General features: G+C 38.5%; 1 pseudogene; it reads right to left on the reverse strand.

Annotated features, from left to right (window-relative positions):
* Positions 1–700: 700 nt before the first annotated feature.
* LOC122035637 lies at positions 701–828 on the reverse strand (annotated as a pseudogene).
* Positions 829–11,335: the final 10,507 nt, after the last annotated feature.

The following is an 11,335-nucleotide window of genomic DNA, read 5'->3' on the forward strand; positions in this document are numbered from 1 at the left end:
AATTATTTGATTATTTATTTAATTAATTATTTTGTGTGTATGTGATGCATGCTAGTTAATTAAGTAATTAATTAGTGCCTTATGATTTGATTAGATCTAAGTCGTGTACATGATGCACCCTTAGATTAGATTAGATCTATCGAGTATATGAGACGCATCATCGTTTAGATTAGATCTAAATCACATCAACTCGTAATGCTTACCATGCCGTGATACCTACCACTACCTCGATCGCATGTTGTTGTTGAATCTGCCAAAGCAGAGCAACACATACTATCTTAGTAGGGTGCGGAGGGACAATCTTGGTCCCGCCTATCAACGCATGGGTGAGTACAACTCAATTAGATTGAGTATTCCTAGTTAACTCGGTTGGATCGAGTATAACTATAGGCATTCTTCCAACGGTTGGAAAGATAGGTCAAAATCACATATATATTAACTCTCGAGCGTATTAGCCAAAGCTAACTCAAGTTTTAATATAAATGCGGATATTGATCCTATAAACAAGAGTTGCATAGAGATGTAATTGGTAATCATTACCTACCGATCATACTAAGTCTTGGGCGTATTAGCCAAAGCTAACTCAAGGGTTAGTATGATGTGGATCTTGTCCCACATGAATTATAGAATTCAGTGGGAGCATCATTTAGTTAAAGGCCTAATTAAATGATTAAGAATATGATATTTATTTCTGCATTTATTTCTGTTGTAGATTACCATGACATCGAATACGACAACGCTTCATGCAGATTGAGTTGCCTGTCTCCTTAACACTCAAGGACACAGTGGTACAAGCCTATAGAACAGATCCTGTTCAAGTAAGGTCGTGTGGACCGAGGGGCAGGAAGACCTGGTGGGTCGAGGATCGGATGTGGGAAGCCTATGGTCCTTTGTTTGAGGGGGGATTGTTGGGGTTGCAAAGTTGCAAACATAGTCCCATATTGAAAACACATGAAAAAGATCATGGGTTTATAAGAGAAAAGATATCTCCATTGGCATGAGGCCTTTTGGGGAGAGCCCAAGAGCAAAACCATGAGGGCTTAGGCCCAAAGTGGACAATATCATGCAATTGTGGAGATATCTAAATTCTTTTCAATCCAACAGACATTAACCCAAGAATTATAGAAGACGATGAAATTCAACTTAATACTAGTAAACCATAGGAACTAATTCCTAACACAAATATAAGACCAACGAGAATAGGTATTTCTCACCCACTTGACTAGATTTTGGGTGACCCAAACCTAGGAGTTAGAACTAGATCCTCTTATAGAAACCTAAGTCAGATTGCCCTTATTTCTAAGATTGAGCCTAAGACGATAGAAGAAACCCTACCTGACCCAGACTGGATCATTGCTATGCAGGAAGAGCTAGCACAATTCGAAAGAAACCAAGTCTGGGAACTTGTACCTAAACCCATAGATAAGTCCATAATTGACACCAAATGAGTATTTAGGAACAAATTGGATGATCAGGGTGAAATAGTTAGAAACAAGGCCAGACTAGTAGCCAAAGGGTTCAGTCAGGTTGAAGGTTTAGATTATGACAAAACCTATGCACCAGTAGCTAGACTCAAATCCATTAGGATGTTGCTGGCTTATGCTGTACATAAAGGATTTAGATTATACCAAATGGATGTCAAGTCAGCCTTTTTGAATAGATTTATTAAGGAAGAGGTATATGTAGGTCAACCCCCAGGTTTTGAGGACTTAGATCATCCAAACCATGTATTTAGACTAAAAAAGGCCTTATATGGACTAAAACAAGCACCTAGGGCATGGTATGAACGGTTATCTAATTACCTAATATCCAAGAACTTTAACCAAGGTCAAATAGACCAAACTCTATTTGTCAAAACTATAGAAAAAGACATTTTTGTTGCCCAAATCTATGTTGACGACATAATTTTTGGCTCAACCAACACTAAACTGTTAAAAGAATTTGTTAATTTAATGGAAAATAAATTTGAGATGAGTTTGGTGGGGGAACTGAATTTTTTTCTTAGGTTTACAAATTAAACAAACCAAAAATAGAATCTACATTTACCATACCAAATATGTTAAAGAACTAATTAAAAAATTTGGCATAGAAAACTCAAAAATTATAAATACTCCAATGGCAACAAATGGCAACATCGATTCTGACCCAGATGGAAAACCAGTAGACCCAAAGTACTATAGAAGTATAATAGGTAGCCTACTCTACCTAACTGCAAGTCGACCCGATATTTTATTTGCAGTAGGTATGTGTGCAAGATATCAATCCTGTGCAAAAGAGTCACACCTAACATATGTTAAAAGGATACTTAGGTACATTAAGGGCACCCTAAATGTAGGACTTTGGTACCCTAGAACTTGCACCCTTGACCTTTTTGGCTATTTTGATTCAGACTATGCTTGGTGCAAATTAGATAGAAAAAGCACAAGTGGTAGCTGCCAAATTCTAGGTCAGTGCCTAGTAAGTTGGTCAAGTAGAAAGCAACACTGTGTTGCTCTATCCACTACTGAAGTTGAATACATAGCACTAGGAGAATGTGCTTCCCAACTTTTATGGGTGATGCATACACTAAAAGATTATCAGCTAGAATACAAAAATACAAAAATTTTAATTGATAATGTGAGTTCAATTAACTTAACCAAAAATCCAATTCACCACTCTAGGACCAAACATATAGAGGTAAAACACCATTTTATAAGAGATCATGTGGCTAAGGGTGAAATTGTACTCAGCTATGTTGAGTCCAAGTCAAACCTAGCTGACATTTTCACAAAACCCTTACCTGAACTTGAGTTCAGTGCACTTAGAAGGCAAATAGGAATGTGTTGGGTAGAATAGTTTTTAATTTTCAAATCAGTTTCCTACAGTTTTTAAAATCATCTTATGTTTTAAAATTCTAGGAAAATATTATTTTTAAAATTCTAATTTTACTAGATTTTCAAAACATGGAATTAGCTTAGGCTCTACCCTAGACATCCTGCTCCCCTAGAATTCAGCCAAAGTATCTCACAAACACCTAGGCTTACCTTGATTGTGTTTGAAAAACATAGAACGGCGTGAGATGCATAAGGTACAGTCGGGACTCAAGAATGCTTATATCTGTGCATCAATATGAGTCTGGGTGTTAAACACCTAGTTAACAGTAATCAAGTCAAGTCTTCCAGCACTAGTCAAATCTAACTGGATATATTGACTTAACTTGACTAACCAAGTGAAAGCTATTGCCCTCTATGCAATCAGCTAGTAGCTAAATGGTTAGACATGTGGCCGCGAACCTACGTGCTTGATTTTTAAACCTTTTGAGATCACTCAGGCATGAACATTAAGGCTTTGATACCTTACTTAAAGAGAAATTAGCTAATTTACAATCAATCTCACTTAACTCATGCTTGGACATTAAGGATAGAAGCTCCTCCCTTGCCCTCAAAAGCTTTAAATTAATTATTTGTCTAAAAGAAAAATTCTTTCAAATTTAGCTAAGTTTTCAAAACTTTAAACTTTCAAAAGTCATTTTTGCTGTACTTTTTAGACTAAGCCTTCAAAATTCTGGCCATTTTAAAAGCTAAGTATTTTGAAAATTTAACTAAGTATTTTTCAAAGTCAACTTTTTTAGCTTTTTTGAAAGAAAAATTACTCTTTAGACCTTGGTTTCACTTAGCTAAAGAATATTATAAAAAACCAAGTGTTACCAAAATGCTTTGTCCCTTATTAAAATCCTAATGTTTCAAAATCTTGACTAAATTGCTTAAAACTAAAGTTGCTTTTGCTATGCTACAAAAGAAAAATCTTTCTCTAACAAAATTAATTGATAAAGTTTTAGAAAACTAACCTCGAACTCAAACTATTTCACTTAGCGATTTGATCACTTTTAAAAAGTGTCTTAAAGTTTAAGATTTTTTTCTTTTGTCCTAAAATTTTTGTGAAAAGTTAAAATTTTTTCAAACGTGTTCATTCTTTTTGATAAATGGCAAAGGGGGAGAGTAGAGAAATTCAGAATTCAAAAGCAAAAATTTATAAAGAGAATTTTTAAAGAATGCCTTTATTAAGGGGGAGCCTGACAAAGTTTAAGTTTTAGCTTAACCATGCGTGCTTCATAATTTATTAAGCTTGCTTACTTAAACTTTATGCATCTATTTTACTTAGCTTTGAATTTCAGTTGCCATAATCAAAAAGGGGGAGATTGTTGGTGCGGGAAGCATCCGACGATCGACCGTTGTTTTGATAATGGCAAAGGAATTCAAAGTTAAGTTGTTTTGTGATCTAATGCACTTAATTAGGTGTTTCAAGAAAGTCCTAGCTGTGGTTAGGCAGGTGGAAAACCCTAGGGAGTGGTAACCCTAGGTCATAGGGGGTGGTAACCCTATGCGGAAAGTCTTGGCGGGTCAAAAGCTTCAGGCAAAAGTCCTAGGTGGGTAACCCTAGGTGGAAAGTCCTGGTGTCGCGAACCAGGTGAAAGACTGGACCAACCGGGAAGCGGAAGTCCAGAAGAAAGTCCGGAAGCTTCGAACGCTGAGCAAAAGTCCAGTCGATCTGGAGGATCGCACTGGCATCAGGTAAATTTCCTTAGTGGAGTAGGTGAGGACGCATTCCCCGCAGAGGGAACAGTAGGCGTCGGGTCGACCTAGGGTTTCCGGTTGGAAATCCGAAGTCAGACCCGGACAGTGCGACGATTGTCAAGTATATCTATCATATTATTTCTGTGCTAACTTTGTTTTGCAGGGTTTGTGTTTGGGACTAACACAATTTGCAGGAACAAAGGAGCAACTTAGACCTCGGATGAACAGTGTCTAAGGCGCCTCCATGGGGCTTGGAGGCGCCTCGAGTGCTAGCCGAAGCCAGCTGTCCAGAGACGCTGGAGGCGCCTCGGAGGTCACTGGAGGCGCCTTGGACCAGGCGTTGGAGACGCCTTGGAGCAGCTTGGAGGCGCCTTCATTGGGATAAGGAGCGACCAGATCAGAGCTGATCCACGCGTGCGACTCGGCGGCCTGGAGACGCCTCGGACAGGCTTGGAGGTGCCTCCAACAATGTTTAAAAGGGGGTTCGAGGTAGAGGCTCTAACAGTATCTTCAAAGCGATCAAGCTACAACGCGCTACTTCAAAAACACCCTGAAGTGTTGCAACAAGTTTTTGACGACCCGGAGCTCCGCGATTTTAAGATTCTATCGTCGGTATAAGTTTACTTTAATTATTGCACTTATTGTAATTCTCAGTTGTACAAACTTTTGCACAATATAGTTATTGCCCACAGTAAGCGATCAACAATCGCGGGCCTTGGAGTAGGAGTCGCCCTAGGCTCCGAACCAAGTAAATCTTGGAGTCTTCTGTGTGTTGGTTGTTTTATTTATTTCCGCTGTGTTACTCGTAAGATTTCCGAAACGAAAAGTGAAATCCATGAGAGCTATTCACCCCCCCCCCCCCTAGCACTTTCGATCCAACACTATGAGTTCAAAATTAGGTGTTCTAGGATACCAAATTCCTACATTTGAAGTTCCTTTTAGATATCTAAAAATTCTTTTTATGTTTGTTAAGTGGGATTCTTTAGCACATGTTTGGTATCTAGCACACATACTAACTGTAAATAAAATGTTAGGTCTACTTACAGTCAAGTATAGAAGGCTACCTATGACACTTCTATAGTATTTTAGGTCAACTGGTTTTCCATTTGGGTCATTATCTAAGGTTGTGTTAGTTGTCATTGGTGTTTTTATTTCTTTGGTGTTTTCCATTCCAAATTTTTCAAGTAATTCCTTAATATATTTTTATTGATAAACATAATTTCCTTCATTAGTTTGTTTAATTTGTAAACCTAAAAAGTCAGTTAGTTTACCTACTAAGCTCATTTCAAATTCTTGTTCCATTAAGGTTATAAATTCTTGGAAAATTTTTGAATTAGTTGAACCAAAGATTATGTCATCTACATATACTTGGGGTATAAAGATATCTTGGTTGATTGATTTTACAAATAAAGTTGGATCAATTTATCCTTGGTTGAATCCTTTGGAAATTAGGTGAGAGGTCAACCTTTCATACCAGGCCCTAGGTGCTTGTTTAAGACCATACAATGTTTTCTTAAGTTTAAAGACATGGTCAGGATGGTCTAAACTCTCAAACTCAGGTGGTTGACCTACATAAACTTCTTTTATTAGCCCATTTAAAAAGGTGGATTTTGCATCCATTTGATAAAGCTTAAATCCTTTATGGGTTGCATAGCTAAGTAGCATTCTGATAGACTCAAGTCTAGCTACTGGGGTATATGTTTCATCATAGTCAAGTCCTTCTACTTGACTAAACCACTTCACCACTAGTCTAGCCTTGTTTCTAATAATTTCTCCACTTTCACTTAACTTATTTATGAATACTGTTGGGACCGAAATGTAGCTAGAGGAGGGGGGTGAATAGCTCATCGCGTGCTCGTGATCGGCGTTGCTTGTTTCTTCAAAGATATGCAGCGGAAATATACAAGAAACAACACACACAACGCTAACAAGTAGATTTACTTGGTATCCACCTCCAAAGGAGATGACTAGTCCAAGGATCCACACACTCACACACACCTCCACTAATAAACACTCCTTTTCGGTAACTACCGAAGGCGAAGAAGCCCTACAAATTCACACTACAAGAAGAAAGGGAAAGGATACACAAATACAAGCAAAAGCTTACAATGAGTATAGAAAACCCTAACCCTAGCTTTCTTCCTCAGCTATAGATCCGCCTATTGACTTGGAAGACCTCCAAGAACCTTCAAGAACTGGCGATCTGAACTTTGTGGAGAAGCTCTGGGAGCACAGTGAAGATCTGAAATGAATCGGTGAAGTTCTGCTGAAGGAATCGAATGCCTACAGCTAAATACGACGCCAACAGTCGGATCCCGATCGATTGGATTGCTCCCAATCGAGCGGGGAGGCTTTGGATCAATCCACTGATCAATCCAGAGCGCCTCTGTGCTCTCAGGAATTGCCTGGATCGATCGGCTGATCGATCCAGGGCTTATCGCGCAACATCGCTGTCTCCCAATCGATCCACTGATCGATTGGGAGCTCTAGATCGATCGGCCGATCAATCCAGAGGCGTTCTGTGCACTCTGCGACTTGCCCACTCAAGGCTTATCGCAGGGACCTTCTCAATCCATCGGCCGATCAATTTGGCATCATCCAATCGATCGGTTGATCGATCCAGAGGTTGGTTTTTGCCCAAAACCAAGTCTCAAGCCCCCAAACCAACATCCGGTCTATCCATAACCTGTTGGTTCATCATGCCTAGCATCCGGTCACCCTTGACCTGCTAGGACTCCCTCACCAAGTGTCTAGTCCATCCCTTTGACCCACTTGGACTTTTCTCCTTTTGCCAAGTATCCGGTCAATCCCTTTGACCTACTTGGACTTTTCTCCTCGTGCCAAGTATCCGGTCAATCCCTTTGACCTACTTGGACTTTCCAACACCAGATGTCTGATCAACCTTGATCCATCTGGATTTCTCCCGTGCATGGCTTCACTCACCAGGACTTCCCTTCTGCCTACCTTCACTCACTAGAACTTCTCTTTTGCCTGGCTTCACTCACCAGGTCTTGTACCTAGCTTCACTCACTAGGATTTTCACCTGACTTCACTCACCAGGACTTCCACCTAGCTTCACTCACTAGGATTTTCTCACTGCCTAGCTTCACTCACTAGGTCTTTCACCTGGCTTCACTCACCAGGATTTTCCTTCTGCCTAACATCCCAGTTAGGACTTCCCAGTCAAGTATCTGGTCAACCTTGACCTACTTGACTCTTCTTCAACCAACCTGATCAGTCCCTGATCAGAGGGGAATTACACCAAATAATTTCCCCAAATGAACAACTGCACCTGCACTTGTCCATATCATCGAAGTCTTGTATTATCAAACATCGAAACCCAAAACAAGACTCAAGCTTGGTCAACCAGGTCAACCTTGACCTGAGGGATATTGCACCAACAATCTCCCCCTTTTTGATGTTTGACAATACCTCATTTAAGTTAGGCTAATTCCCATATCTTCAACTTCCTTCATGCCACTAGGTAATGAAAGCGTAAGTTAAACCCTACATTCTCCCACTAAGAAGGCAAACTCCCTCTTAGATAATGAAGGTCTAACTTAAACCCTACATTCTCCCCCTATTGGCACACATCACAAACATTCCCCATCTTTGCGCGCACATCAAAACAAACTCTCCCCCTGAAGAGTTACTCACCGTTGTTCACAACTTCACTCGTTGTGATCAACTCGATAATGAAAGTCTCATACCTTTCATTTTCCTTTAACCCTACATTCTTCCCCCAATGTAGGTAAATGCCCAACCTTTAGCATGTTTAACTTAAACAATGGAGATATCCACTCTCCATTGTAAACAAGTGCTCAACCTTGAGCATTTCTACGACAGAAGGTTAACCACCTTCCAAGGTGTATGAAAAATAATCTTCATGCCCTTAAAGAGTAACTCCCCCTAAAGACATGGTCGTACCTTCTGTCATTGCACCAACAATGACTTGGAATCCCTAAACCTTTAGGAACCCCAAATTTAGAAGTTTTGAGGTTCAAAAATTCAATATTGAAACCAAACCTCAACCTAAACTTCAGTTTAGTCTTCCTCAACCAATCCATCCTTATTTTCAACATGAAGACACCCTTTATATGTATACAAATATATTTTGATGGGTTTGGAATGATTACCTAGACTAACCATGGTTCAAAAATGCTGAAATCAGGCTTTCCTAGCCAAAATCAACCGCTTCGATCGATTAGAGTTGGGTCCCAATTGATCGGACCATGATGAATTGATCCACTGATCGATTCAGGAGGGTTGGATCGATCAGTGGATTGATCCAGGAAGCTTCTGTTCGCGAGAAGCTTGCTCTCAATCGATCTCCTGATCGATTGAGACCCTTCAATCAATCGGGTGATCGATTGAGATCTGATAGTTGCTGAAATTTCATTTCAGTTAACTTCAGAAGCCCCTAGAAAATTCTATAAAATTTAAAAAATCATAAAAATTCGTGTAGACATTTCTTAGGGTATATACTATCAAGGAAAAATAGTTTTCTAAGAAAATACATCATATTTTTAAATATTGACACAAACTTGAAAACTAGTAAAAACTTTAGTGTTTTCTTCAAGTTTGTGTTCAATCATTCAATGATGATTACTATCAAAAGATAGCCTTCATCAAGGTTTTCCAAAGTATGTTTAAAATCATTTTCAAAACCAATATCCCACCATGTTCCTTGGGTTTAATGCACATGACTTGTACATTATCTTTCCCAATGATGGGAAAACACATAACTATGTGTTTTGATGAATTTAAAACTCAAAAGAATGCACTAAGTTAACATCTTGAGTTTTGTTCATCAAACTAACATCTCACTTGTATCTAATGTGCACTAAAACACATACAAGTCACCTTATGGGTCTTTGTGAGATGTAAAAATTTGGTTTTGCCCTAAACTAGGGATCATGCATATCTATCGAGGCATTTTATGAATATTGAACATCCACCTAGGATATCATTTGTTGATATCACCTATTTATAAATGCCATTTGTCCTTAATTTTAAAGAAATAAACATAATGCATGATAATGTTATGGCATACATCAAAAAGAAATAATTTTCAAAAGAAAATTTCCTATAACTACATGATGTATGTATGTCATGACATGGTATTTTTGTGTTTTTCATAATAAAATATGAATGCAAAAATAAACATGATGTCATGGCATATAATGGGCAAACAATCATGGCAAGATTTAGCATAAATAAAATACCTAGATTACCTATCTAAGTGTCCTTGAACCTTAGCTAAGTTAAAAATTAAACCTAGATTGCCCTCTAAATGCTCCAATAAAATGCCAAAACCTAAATTGGCATTTCTAGTTCTCTTGATTAACTTATGCCAATTGAAATTAAGCTTATTCCTCAAGTGTTGGCATATCTCATTTTTCCACAAGAGTAGCACTAAGAAAATACCAAAATCCCAACTTGGTATTTCCTTATGTTTTCCTAATTGCCATTTTTAAAATAAAATCAATACTTCTCAGATTTTGGCACATTTTACTCTTTCAAAGAGTAAAACATAAATCCATTTCATTTCCAAAGGTTAATAATAACCTTGAAAATGCTCCTTGAGTGTCAACTTCTTCATGAGTAGGTTAACTACCCTTTCACTTAGAGTTGACACTCTCTAACCCATCTATGGGGTAGAGAAGATGCTCCTAGGAACCCAAAATCTATTGGTGCTCCTTGGATGCTCTAGGTACTCACTAGAGATAACTTCCCTAGATATCTTCCTAGTGACCTTGTTTGGCTTCTTAAAAGCCTCAGTCACCTTTTCTAAGTCAACTCTAGGGATTGCTTCCCTTGTGATCTTGTTAGTGACTTTCTTAGACTTCTTAGAAGTCTTAGTCACGTTTGTTGCAAAAATACTCTTAGGAATAACCTTCCTAGTATTCTTGACTTGATCACTAGACCTAGGGTTGGTTCTATAACTATATGGAACCCTATGGTAAGAAATTACATCCTTCTTGGTTTTAGGTTTGTATCCCAAACCCTTATGACCATTGGATGACTTTGATACTTCTAGACCTAGGTTTTGACTCTTGGACCCTTGTGTCATATTTGTTATTTTTCGAAGAGTCCTCTCTAATTTGTCAAGTCTTGACCTCAAGACTTGATTTTCCTTCCATAATTCTTCAACCTTAGGTTTTTCACTAAAACATTTATTTTTCTTCTTCTTAGGCAAATACTTAGAATCCTTAGGGTTCTTGCCTAAATTCCTATCTACCTTTCTAAACCTAGGTTGAGAGGTTTTAGCATGATAAGCTACATGATTTTCCTTAACTTTATCATGCCTCCTATTTTCATGGTAAATAGCATTGAAATGATATAAATTAGAACTATCATGCTTTTTACCATAATTTAAAGGGGTAGGCTCAATAAAAGTTACCTTTCTTTTTACCTTGGAGGCTCCCCCTTGAATTGAGCTTTCTCCTTGAGCCTTAACCACCTTCTTCCCCTTAGGGCATTGACTTCGGTAATGCCCCTTTTGATTGCAGGAGAAGCACACAATGTGCTCCTTGCTCTTCTTTGTATTGGGGATGGTCTCCTTGGGCTTCTCCTTGCCTTTTTGTGCCACTTTGCCCTTCTTCTTGGCCAATTTAGGGCATTTACTCTTGTAATGCCCATATTCCCTACATTCAAAGCATATGATATGATTTTTATTATTAATTGACACACTTATACCTTCATGTGTAGGGATGGCACTTTCTCCTTTGGATCCGGAGGTAGAGGCTTCCTCTTGATCCGCAAATGATTTTCCTCCCATT

The sequence above is a fragment of the Zingiber officinale genome, chromosome 11B (assembly GCF_018446385.1).
Source record: "Zingiber officinale cultivar Zhangliang chromosome 11B, Zo_v1.1, whole genome shotgun sequence".
Lineage (NCBI taxonomy): Eukaryota > Viridiplantae > Streptophyta > Magnoliopsida > Zingiberales > Zingiberaceae > Zingiber > Zingiber officinale.